Raw genomic sequence first — 12,452 nt, 5'->3', positions numbered from 1 at the left:
CTACACCGAACCCTCCCTCCGTCCGGCACTGTGTTGGCATCTTAGAATAAGGTGTTCCAGAGAGAACCTGAACCTTCCTCCTGCCTTCTCCAGGGCAGCCCGACAGGCCACAGCAAGCCCAAGGCTGTGAGAGAGGGGACAAGGGCTGCCCCCGCTGCTCCCCCTCCTCTCTGGCCGCCTGGTCAGAGGCAGGGAAGAGGTCTAGCTGGAAGGGGCACCATTCCCTTCTTCCCGAAAACGCAGCAGCAACAATAACAATGAATATTTATGGAGCTCTATTATTTGGCAGGCGCTGGGCTAAGGGGCTGCAGAAACTGAGGCTTGGAATGCCCAAATAAATTAGCCAAGTTCACAGAGCTAACAAGTAATGGAGCCCAGATGGGAACCCCAGTATTCTGAAGCCTTCTCCCGGGTGCTGTAGGAACCACAGATGTAAAGGATTCTGAAAATGCACCTCCCGTGATTTCCCTGCATACATGACCACGGTTTGGGGGGAAAAGAACTCAAACCCAGGTGGGCTTTTCTTCCGCATGCATTTAAAAAACCTATTAGATGGCTGGTTGGAGGTATGATGGGAGGAATAAAAAAGTAATTCCCGCTCCGGTTGGGAAGACAAGACCTTACACTGAAAGAATTTGAGACTGACGAGAGGGCATATAATTAAGTGAAATTACACGGTATGGACCTTAAAGCCCTAAGGGAAGTCAGAGCAGACAGACCTAAAGGAAGCTCCCTGACAAGGGCCTGAAGGGGCGGGGGTGGGCAGGGCAAAGACCTGCACCTCTGGGGAAGTGACAGGAGCAAAGACCCAAAGACCGGGGGCCGCACATGTATACAGATAACCACACGGTGCCCAGCAGGGCACGGTTGTCATTTGTCACCACCCACAGGGTCACTACACAAACTGTAATGCACGTATTCTTTCATATTCTCCAGAGTGGTTTCTGTAACACTTAAAAGTTCAAAAGTTACTTCTGAATTTGTTACTTTAAAAGTTAATATTCAGTGTATTCAGGTCTACAAATCCAAATCCCGCCTTAAGAATTAAAGTTCCAGGGGCGCCTGGGTGGCTCAGCCGGTTAAGAGTCCGACTCTTGATTTCATCTCAGGTCGTGATCTCAGGCTTGTGAGATCGAGCCCCATGTCGGGCTCTGAGCTGGGCAGGGAGTCTGCTTAATATTCTCCCTGTCCCTCTGGCCTTCCCCTGCCCCCAACTCTCTCCTGCTCTAGCTCTCTTCCTCTCTCAAAAAAAAAAAAAAAATTCCCCCTACAGATCTATATAAGCATCTTTTAACAATTAAGAGGGAGTTCACAAATTATGCTCTGAATGTTTTAACTTAAAATCTCAATATAATCAGTTATTAATGTCTCTCATGTATCCCATACTTGTTAACATAAGTCTAAACCTTTTACTCAATTACCTATTTTAAGTATAAGCATAAGAATATTTTTCTGTCCTGGGCAACATTTTTATAATTTTAAATGCCACCAATACTTAAAATAACAAATGTACACAGACTGGTCTTTAACCAAAAAAGAATGTGTTTGATTTACTTAGTTCTTACTTAAAACACACTTAATCCACTAAAGAAACAATCATGCCTTCCCAAATTTAAGCTTCCTTCCACACTAGATTTGGGGGATATTTTTCAGCTGGCTGGGTTTGCATATTGGCCACAATCTGGAGCAGCAGAGAGCTGGGGCAATTTTTCTCAGCATCCCATGTTATGGTTGTTACGTCAACCCCAGTCCAGAAGGAATGGCCTCACAGCCCACATCCCCAGCGTTAAGTACAGGTTACCAGTTTCTCAATACTGGAAGTCTGGACGCTGGGATTGTAGCTCACTTCCTTCAAGCCAAGGTTGGAGTTTCCATTTCTTTGGCTCATGCAGTCTTTCTCAAGGCTTTGTTGGCCTCTGTGGTCACAGTCCAAAAGTTGAGCTGATGACAGTTTTCCTGACTTCCATTAACTTGATATGAAACCAAGTGACATTACCCACCCCACCTACACATCTCAGGGTTGATTTCAGAACAAATGTTAACATGTGAGAAACGTGTCCAAATCAAAACTTTAGCATATTTCTGTTCTTACTGAATGGCACATCCAGATGTCCCAGTCAGAAACCCAGGCCTCCAGTGACTCCTTCCTTTCCTCACTCAGCACATGCAATTACAAACGTCCGACAACCATGTGTCCGGTCTTGCCTCCTGCCCTCTGCTTCACCTGCCCTACCTAGGATGGACACCGGAACACATCCGGTCTTGATGAGACGACGACCCACAGTTCACAGTCCGAACCAGTCTCCCCTGTGTACGTCCTCCACACTACACTACCAAAGTGACCACTTGCTGAACACAAAGCTCTACTGGGGTCAACCACTGAGCTGTAAAACCGGACGCGATTTCCGATTATCTTCAGGGTCATCCCTTAGGATCTGTAAGGCTGTTCAAAGATTTACTTCCAGTTTTATTCCCAGAATCCCCTGTTCTTGTTCCTAACACCATGCTCACCCATGCTCCACACTGTGGCCTACCCAGTTCCTTCTCTCTGTCCACTTCTCAGATGCTATTCCTTGTTCGAGGGTCATTTCCGATGTCATCTGCAACTGGTCAAGCAGATCAACCATCAGGAAAAAAAAAAAAAAACTGATCCCCTCTTCCATGTCTTTTCATTGCCCTTGCTCTACACCTGGACTGTATCAAACTATAATTTTATTTCCTAACTAGGTTGTGAGCACAGACTAAAACGGGAACTGTTCTATTCTTTATAGATACAATATTTAGCATATTTATTTAACCTACTGTTTGTTCTGTGAAGTAGATTATTCTTGGCACAAAGAAGGTGTTGAATAGATGTCCTCCCCCGCCTCAGATACCACCTTAGAAGGCAAGATCCACACAGGAGCTTTGTTTTGTCAGCATAGTTAAAACCGTGCACACTGTAAGCATTCAATATATGAAAAGGAGGAAAAGGAACAACAACAACAAAAAATGAAAGCAAGCTAGCTTCTTTACAAGAAGGCGAGGCTTTCTAAGGGGACTTTAGTGATAAAAGCTTACTTACAAAGAACCACCACCATGGCCATATCGGGACCAAGAGGAAATTCTAAGGAAGTCACGGGGGCCAAAGCCGGCCAAGCCTTGCTGTGATCCAACAAGGCAGACGTCACACGAACGGGTGGCCTGGCCGCCTCCTGGCTAGCACACCACTGCTGCCTCCCTCCCAACCCAAGGACCCTCATGAGGGCCAGTGAGAGACAAGCTCCCTAGAACCCTCCGGAGCTAGACAATGTGGGCAGCCTTGGCAAACGAGTGGGGGCTGCTCTGGGGTCAGCGGAGCTCGTGGTATTGAACGGAGGAGGAGGGAGGGACATTGAGATGACAGGTTTGAGGATTCTGGTCTTAAATGCAAAGTTGGCAAAAATGGGGAAAAGACAGGAGGTGAGCCAGTGGAGACCCTGAGAAATGGTGAAGCAAGAGGATTTATGGGAAACCCCACATGTGGTTGACACAGACTCTGAAGTAAGGGATTGTAGGTTAAGCAGCATTATCTAAAACATGTGCAAAGTTGGATCCGTTTCAAGTCTAGACATTAAGAACATGACAAAGGGAAGAAGAGCTGCCCCTTTCCCTTCTTTGGGATTATGGCTCCTCAGGGAGGAAACAGGACCCCCGGGCTAGAAGGAGGTAGTGCCATCTTGGCTGGAGCTCATCTCTTGTGAAACTCCCTCAGAGGCTCGATGCCAAATCCCTTCCTTCAGAGTCCTGGCTCTTCCAAGGGCCTGGTCGCCTTCATCCTCCCCCTGCCTGGCACCAGAAGCTTGGTCCATTAAGGTTGGAGGGAGTCCAGGGTTAAACGAGTTGCATTACATTTCCCAGAAACGGATTTTTAATGTAATAACCAAAGAATTTCACACAATGGCCACAGTGTGATAAATGAATTGCCAAATTTAATTTGAAAGTCCACTTGGCTAGAAGGGTTTGTTTTCCAGCCTAACTCTGCCACGAAATGGGTAATGTCGGGCAGGTCGGTACCTCACCCTGGGCTTTAGCTTTCACATGTGCTGAGTGAGAGTCTTAACAGCACCTGTCTTGTCTGCCTCTCTGGGCGGACGTGAAGCCGCTGATCCTCAAACTCGGCCGTGCAAATTCAGCTGTCCAGTTTCACCCCAGACTAATCACATGAGGACCTTTGGGACTGGAGCCCAAGCATCAGCGTTCCTGAAAGCTCCCAGGTGATTCTAGCGTGCAGCCGGAGCCCAAGGTGCCACACCACGGGACTGACAAGACTGGTGGAACGGCCGTGAGGTCCACGATCATCACCGATAGTCACCTCGTGTGACGGGGGCGGGGTGCTGAAAGAATTATTCTGGCATCTCCTTAGAAACAGGAACCACACACCTTTTTCATTTCCCATCACTCCCTGCACGCTTTTGACATCAGAGGAGGAGTTACTGAATGCCTAAGCTAACTTTGATAACGCTCACAGGTTTTGATCTAAGATTCTTTGTTGAGCAAAACCACCTCTGAAGACGGCACGTGCTTCACCATAAGCCCAGCCTTTGGCAAGGGCACCTCCCACCCCCCAACATACGCTCCTTAGACTGAGGTCAGCAGCTGAGAAAAGGAACAGGAAACACAAGAAGGGTGAGTTTATTTTAAATGAAGAGAAGTGTAATTTTCCATCAGAGAGCAGACTGCCTGTCTTTGGCCGAGAACAGGTCACAGGGCAGGAGGAGGGATGGAAGCCGGAGGCAAACACCACTCGAGGTCCTTCTTCTGGAGATCTTCCCTGATTCTGGGTTGCCCTGGCTGGCCTCCGACTCCAACCAACACCTTTCCTAGAGAATTCTGCCATTAGGTTTTCCATTTCTAGGCTCATAAGGCATCCATGTTAGCAGAAACACTTTTTGAGACAATACCTCTGACTTGGGGATTACTAATGTCAGACCTGAGCCATGCTGAGCTTGGGGCCCCCATGTCCAAACACGCTTTTATTGGATCCATTATTCCTTGCCCGCTGAGAAGGTCCAAGGCCCAGTGCCTGAAGTAATGATGTCAGGATTACTCAGACACAATAAATTCACTGATAGATATTCTATCACTCGCCTCAAAGACAGGTCTGTATAAGTAGATCTAAGATCCATTTATCTTTAAAAATCTAAGACACCTAAGATAACCAATTTGAACCATACTTAACTATGTGTAAAAGTCAAATGTCCCCATAACTGTTGTTTTTTTAAAAAAAAGATTTTATTTGACAGAGACAGCGAGAGCAGGAACACAAGCAGGGGGAGTGGGAGAGGGAGAAGCAGGCTTCCCGCCGAGCAGGGAGCCCGGTGCGGGGCTCGGTCCCAGGACCCTGAAATCATGACCTGAGCCGAAGGCAGATGCTTAACGACTGAGCCACCCAGGCGCCCCAAGAGACTGAGAAACATTTTTAAAGTGTATTTTACTTTATACGAAATGGAGAGATGGAATGAATATATGGTACCCCCAGCTATCCTGGGAAACAGTTGCTTGATTTCAATGTTAATATTAGGACTGTCAAACATAATTACAAATCAAGCGTTTTATGCTGGTTGTTAGAACTTAGGATTTTTTTCTAATATGAAAGTAGCAAAGATGAAAAATACTTGAAAATCTTAAATATGTGTCAGCCCCAGAGAATCTATTTCAAAAGCATAACAGACTGAAATCAATCACACTGGAAATGATGCCACCGTCATGTATTACGTGTTTTCCTAAATCATAAAGTTTCAAAATGTTTTCCTTTTCTCAGTGTCTAGTATCTAGAAAAACATTGCTATGGCCAATGCCAGAAGAAGTTACTGCCCGGGCTGGCTCTCCGGGGATTTTTAATAGTTTGTCTCACATTTAGGTCTTTAATCCCATCTGCATACTAACCAGGCCTGACCCAGCTTAGCTTCTGAGATCAGATGAGATCGGGTGTATTCAAGGTGGTATGGCCATAGACAAGATCTTTAATCCATTTTGAGTTTATTTTTGTGTACAGTTTAAGAAAGTGGTCCAGTTTTCCCCAACACCATTTGCTGCAGGGACTGTCTTTTTCTCCCACTGCTATTCTTGTCTCCTTTGTCAAAGATTGAGCATATAGTCATGGGCTTATTTCTGGCCTATTCATTCCACGGATCTATGCATCTATTTTTGTGCCAGTATTATACTGTTTTGATTACTACAGCTTCGTAGTATACCTTGATATCTGGGACTGTGAGGTTTCCAGCTTTGTTCTTTTTCAAGGCAGCTTTGACTATTCAGGGTCTTTTGTGGTTCCATACCAATTTTAGGTTTGTTCGTTCTAGTTCTGTGAAAAATGCTGTCAGTATTTTGATAAGGATTGCACTGAATCTATAGATTGCTTTGGGGAGTATGGACATGTTAACATTATCAATTCTTCCAGTCCTTGAGCATGGAATATCTATTTGATGGAAGAAATTAAAGATGATATAAACAATGTCTTATAGTTTTCAGAGTACAGCCCTTTCACCTCCTTGGTTAAGTTTATTCCTCGGTGTTTTGTGCAATTGTAAATGGGATTTTCTTAGTTTCTCTGCTACTTCATTATTAGCTGTAGAAATGAACCAGATTTCTGTATATTAATTTTGTATCCTGCAGTCTTACTGAATTCATTTATCAGTTCTAGGAATTTTTTGGTGGAGTCTTGAGGGTTTTCTATATATAGCATTATTATCACCTGTGAATAGTGAAAGTGTTACTTTTTCCTTACCTACCTGGATGCCTTTTGTTCCTTTTTCTTGTCTGTTGTGGCTAGGACTTCCAATACTATGTTGAATAAAAGTGGTGAGAATGGACATCCTTGTCTTATTCCTGATCTTAGGGGTAAAGTGCTCAGTTTTTCACCACTGTGTGTGATGTCGCTGTGGATTTTTCACATACAGGCTTTACTACGTTGAGGTGTGTTCCCTCTAATCCTTTTAGGGGTTTTGCCGTGAATGAATATTGTATTTGTCTAATAGTTTTTCTACCTTTATTGAGATGATCATAGTTTTTATCCTTTCTCCTGATGTGGTATCATGTTGATTGATTTGCAAATACTGAACCACCTTGCATCCCAGGAATAACTCCCACTTGATTATGGTGAATTTTTTTTTAATGTATTGTTGGATTTGGCTTGCTAATATTTTGTGAGGGTTTCTGCATCTATGTTATCACAAATACGGGCCTGTCCATCTCTTTGTAGAGTCTTTATCAGTTTTTGGTATCCGGGTAATGCTGGCCTCCTAGAATGAATTTGGAAGCTTTCCTCTCTCTAGTATTTTTAGGAATAGTTTGAGGAAAAATGGTTAAGTTTTCTTTATATGTTTGGTAGAATTCACCTGTGAAGACATCTGGTCCTGGACTTTTGTTGGGAGTTTGTTTACTGATTCAATTTCATTGCTGGTAACTGGTCTGTTCAGATTTCCTCTTTCTTCCTGATTCCTGTTTCTAGGAATTTAGCCATTTCTTCTAGGTTGTACAGTTTGTTGGCCTGTAATTTTTCATAATATTCTCTTGTAATCCTTTATATTTCTCTGTGGTGTCAGTTTTATTATTTCTCCTCTTTCATTTCTGATTTTGAGTCCTTTTTCTAATGAGTCTGACTAGAGGTTTATCAATTTTGTTGATCTTTTCAAAGAACCAGTGCCTGGTTTCATTGATCTATTGTTTGTTTTTTTAGTTTCTATATCATTTATTTCTGCTCTAATCTTCATTTCCTTCCTTCTACTAGTTTAGGGTATTCTTTTTCCAGCTCCTCTAGGTGTAAGGTTAGGTTGAGATTTTTCTTGCTTCTTGAGCTAGGCCTGTATTGCTGGAAACTTCCTCTTAGAACAGCTTTTGCTGCATCCCAAAGATTTTGGACTGCTGTATTTTCATTTGTTTCCACGTATTTTATTTCCTCTGATTTCTTAGTTGACCCATTGTTTAGTAGCATTAACCTCCATGTATTTGCGTTCTTTCCAGATTTTCTTATGGTTGATTCCAAGTTTTATAGCATTGTGATCAGAAAAGATGATATGACCTCTTTTTTTTTTTTAATTTATTGAGACTTGTTTTGTGACCTAATGTGATCTATTACTGGAGAATTTTCTTTGTGCACTTGAAAAGAATGTGTACTCTGCTTTTAGGATGGAATGCTCCGAATATAGGTGTTAGATCCAGCTGGTCCAGTGTCCTTCAAAGCCACCGTTTCCTTGTTGATTTTCTGTTTGGATGACCTATGTAAGTAGGGTGGTTAAAGTCCCCTACTATTATCGTATTGCTATTCATTGCTTCCTTTATGCTTGTTATTAGCTACTTTATGTATTTGGGTGCTCCCATGTCGGGTGCATAAATATTTATAATTGTTCTATCTTGGTGGATTGTTCCCTTCTGATTATGTAGTGTAAAGGGGCACCAATTCCTTTAACACAAGTCAGCTAAGCAGGTAGGGAATTTATGGCAGAGATCTGATGAGGGAAAGTACTTATTCACTGTCTCATTAAACATTTCTACAGCTTTTGGCCTTAATCCTTATAAGCCAAGTCTAGAGAGGGCAAAGGGGAGGAGGGCACAGTCGCAGAGAGAGATACGCACCTACACATGTGTACACACACTTTTCCCCCACACTGTGAGAATCTTGAATACCAGGCTTCCCATGTGACTTCACATGTGACCCTCTCCCCACCCCTTCACCTCTGACCTCGGTGCTCTTCTACCTTCTTTACTCTCTTCCTGTGTCCTAGAGATCCCCCTGGATCAAAAGGAGAAAGCTTCTCCTCCTAGGACTTTCTGGGGATATACCTGGTTAGAGGGAAGGAACTTCAGAGTGGCTGGAAAGTCTGCAATTTACAGGGCTAGATTCTCTCCCCCTCGCCCCCGCAGTGTGGCCAGTGTCCTGAAGCTTTCGAAAGAAAAAGCTGAGCCCCTTAGGACTTTAAATTGAAGTTTTTGATTTTTAATCTTCATGGGATTGTGCAAATCCTGATACTATATTTGGCAGGATCCCACGTTGGTTGCAAATGGGAAGGGTTTCTCGAATAATGTTCATGCATTGGCTGGGTCTGTCAGGGCAAACGAACTTCAATGCACTGTGCAGGAGGCCAGAGAGGGGTGAAACCGAGATAAAGTAAGGGGAGGAAGTGATGGAGTCCACCAACTCATAGCAAAAATGTGACATGTATAAGATGATCTGAAAGACCACACCTCCCTTAGAAGGGCATCCCAGGATTCTGGAACAAAACACTATGGCACTGGGGACCCAGAGGCTGCCAAGAAATGATGCATTACTCAACAGTGCACCTGTCCTCCCACTTAGCTCCGAAACAGCCAAAACCAAACTCCATGCACACGCAGATCAAGCCGGAAGAACAGGAGAGTGGCTTGTCAAGTCTATAGATGGTCTGAAGGTGTAGAGATGAACAGCCCATCAGGAAAAGTTTAATCAGCCACTCATTCCTCCAGGACTCAGGCCTGAACTAACTACAGTCCTCTCTCTGGAGGTCTCCACCTCCTGACAACTTGCCTTAGGGCCACTGGAGTCACGGGTTTGTCCTCAAACCCGCTTAGTGAAGCTGCTCATAGAGGACATTGCTGGGCCACCCACCCCTGCCCGTGGAGGCAAACTCGTGATATTATGACGTTAAGCATCCCCTACGGGGCGCCGGGGTGGCTCAGTCGGTTAAGCATCTGCCTTCGGCTTGGGTCATAGTCTGCAGATCGGGAAGCCTGCTTCTCCCTCCCCCTCTGCTCCTGCCCGCCCTGCTTGTACTCTCCCTCTCTCAAATGAATAAAATCTTAAAAAAAAAAAAAGCATCTTTTGCATACCTCATTATACATTACATAGGTTATAACCAAATCCAAACTAAGAAACATGGGATTATTTCCATCTCACAGGAGAACAAAGAGGCTCAGGGGTGAGAAATCTTGTCGAAGTCACACTGCTGGTGAGCGAACTCGGATCTCCCGGACTCCGAAACCTATCCATCCTTTCGTCACTTGCGTGGCCCAAGACCGTGGATGAAAGCGAGGGCACAGCCACTGTCCCTTTATTCTTTGCCTTAACATCAGAAGTATCCGCTTACCTCCACGTGGGGAACCTGCCACGTAAGTGACCTGCAGTCGGCAACTCAGATGCCACCCTCGGTTACGGAGTCCAGCTGCCGACTTACATTCCGCGTACTTGGGCCTCCAGCACACTCGGGGGGCCCATAACCGCCGCGCAGAGACGTCTGCCTGGACGGGTGCCCTTGGACTCCCAGCCCTGGTGCTGAACCAGAGCCCGCCTTCTTCCAGCTTCTCTCCCCGCCTCCTCTGTATCCACCCGCCCTCTTCCCAGGTCAAGTTTTCACTGTTAGTTTCTCCTCCGTGGCCATCTCCACGGGTGCTTCCTGCCTGTGACCGAGGCGGTCAAGAGGGCCTTCCCCCTCGGGGCCACCACCGTACGGCCCGGACAGAGGAAGTGACGTGCCCCGTCCCTTGGTCCCATCTGCCCACACGAGCAGCCTGCCCTTCAGGGGAGCCCCGGCGAGCAGCTGCACAGTTCCACACTCCTGCCACTTCTCAGAACTCTGGGGGGATTCATCTATTGAAAACATTTTTATAGGCTGCAACACACTCAGTATTCTCAGGAGTAGCAACTCCGTTTAGATTCCTGTTACGAGTCGAGCGTCATCTGGGGCCAAATCTGACGAACAAGGGAGCACGAGCCTGTACGGTCGGGACGTGAAAGGCGGCGCGCACACAGGAGGGGACGGGCTCACGGCTTTCGCGGGTCACGGCTTCCACCGCCGGCTCACAGCTGCCGTTTGGCGGGCACCTGGGCCAGGCCCTTTGAAAATCATCCCTACCCTTGAATCAACCGAGAACGCTACCCTTGCTCTCATTTTACAAAAGGAAGACGGAGGCACGGCAGGCGGGGCGAGGCACAAAACTAAGATGGCAGAGCAAATATTCGAAGTCCGCGGTCTTGTGTCCCACCTGCCACGCTCTCTGCTGCTGGGCCCCTACTCTGGGCGGCCCCAGCCCCAGGACGTGCATGTCCACCCAGCACCACTCCCAGGTTCATCCTGTACACGGTAGGAGCCCTCGGACAACAGAAAGCAGCACTCCGAGGTTTTTTTTGTTTTTTGTTTTGTTTTGTTTTGGCCTCCAAGCTGCAGGACCCTGGAAGGTTGTTGACTAATTGTTTACAATTCCCTCCACATCCACCAAGAGTCACACTGAGGGGGCAAGTCTGAGCTCACGAAAACATGGCTGGTTTTTAAGGACACACGTGAATTCAAAGGAATGCCTGATTTTGCAATTAAAAAAACAAACTGAAAATAGAAGAAAGTCACGAGCAGCTCCTCACTTGGGGGGAGGCCGGCCAAGGCTGTCAGGATGAACTGTGTGGTTTCCATTAAACATGTTCCCTAGCAAAGACCCAAACCACAAGGCCAATAGGAATAACTTGTTCCAAATGAGAGAGGCTGATGGACTAGACCTCAGTGGCAGAATTACCTTTCTGTATAAAAAGGAGGGTGGTCTGGCCAGGCCGTGGCTGGAGTCACTAGAAATGCAATCTAAGAACATGTTTCTCAGAGCTTCTGGTAAAGAAGTGCTTTGCAACTCTTGCTGCCCTTATTCTTCACTGCGAGGCTGGCAGAGAACATTATTGATATTTCCTTTTCATTGGCCAGACTTTAACATTTCAGCCCCAAATTCTCTTTGGCCTGTGCTAGAACCATTCCAAGGCCATGACAGAGTATTTGGGGCTCAGCTACACATAGGAGAGCATCTTGGAGGGGAGATGGGGCTAGCAAGCACGGGAGAAAGAACATAGGTATCACCTCTGAAATATGCAGTAGACTGAAATTGTTTTCTAACTTTTTAAAAGATTTGTGATTGTTGGAATATCAACATCTAGTGAGCACAACTTTCCAACCTCGATAGACTCCAGGGACTACGAACAAAATACAGAGTCTGGCTTCCTGATGCTTATGCAGGAGGCAGAGGCAAGTTTGTAAATATTGTTACAGAGGTGGTGGCCACAAAACAAGACGACAAAGGACCGAGGGGTGCTCGGCTTCCCGTTAGTACAAGCATGCAGCCACAGCGCTTTCAGGTCTGAGAGGCGTTTGAACATAGCTAACGAGAACAGAACAAGGAGACTCAGACAAGCTCAGACTTGCCACCAGCCCAAGGCAATGGTGGCCAGGTCACTCTACCTCCCTGGGCTTCATTAGTGTTTAGCAAGCCCTGGTCATTCCTGTAACCACCAGGGCTATTAGGGCTTACCTTGATCATCCACTGACCTTAAAGCAGCAAGCACGTTATCGTGGATACAAAAAAAAAAAAAAAAAAAAGGTACATGATTATAAGTTGATGGTTCTCAACCACAGCTTTATAGTAGTATCGACTGGGCAGTTAAACAGGTGCGACACAGCAGAATCTCTGGGGGTGTGGGCCCCAGG

The 12,452-nt window shown here is 45.9% G+C and overlaps 1 protein-coding gene across 4 annotated transcripts in view; it reads right to left on the bottom strand.

Annotated features, from left to right (window-relative positions):
- Positions 1 to 12,452, bottom strand: part of CCBE1 (collagen and calcium binding EGF domains 1) — a 249,079-nt gene that overhangs the window by 182,384 nt on the left and 54,243 nt on the right. The window lies entirely within an intron of this gene.

The sequence above is a fragment of the Callorhinus ursinus genome, unplaced genomic scaffold (genome assembly GCF_003265705.2).
Source record: "Callorhinus ursinus isolate GAN/ISIS: 27379988/994484 unplaced genomic scaffold, GSC_fseal_2.0 scaffold11, whole genome shotgun sequence".
Taxonomy (NCBI): Eukaryota; Metazoa; Chordata; class Mammalia; order Carnivora; family Otariidae; genus Callorhinus; species Callorhinus ursinus.
This window is presented reverse-complemented; position numbering and strand designations above follow the sequence as displayed.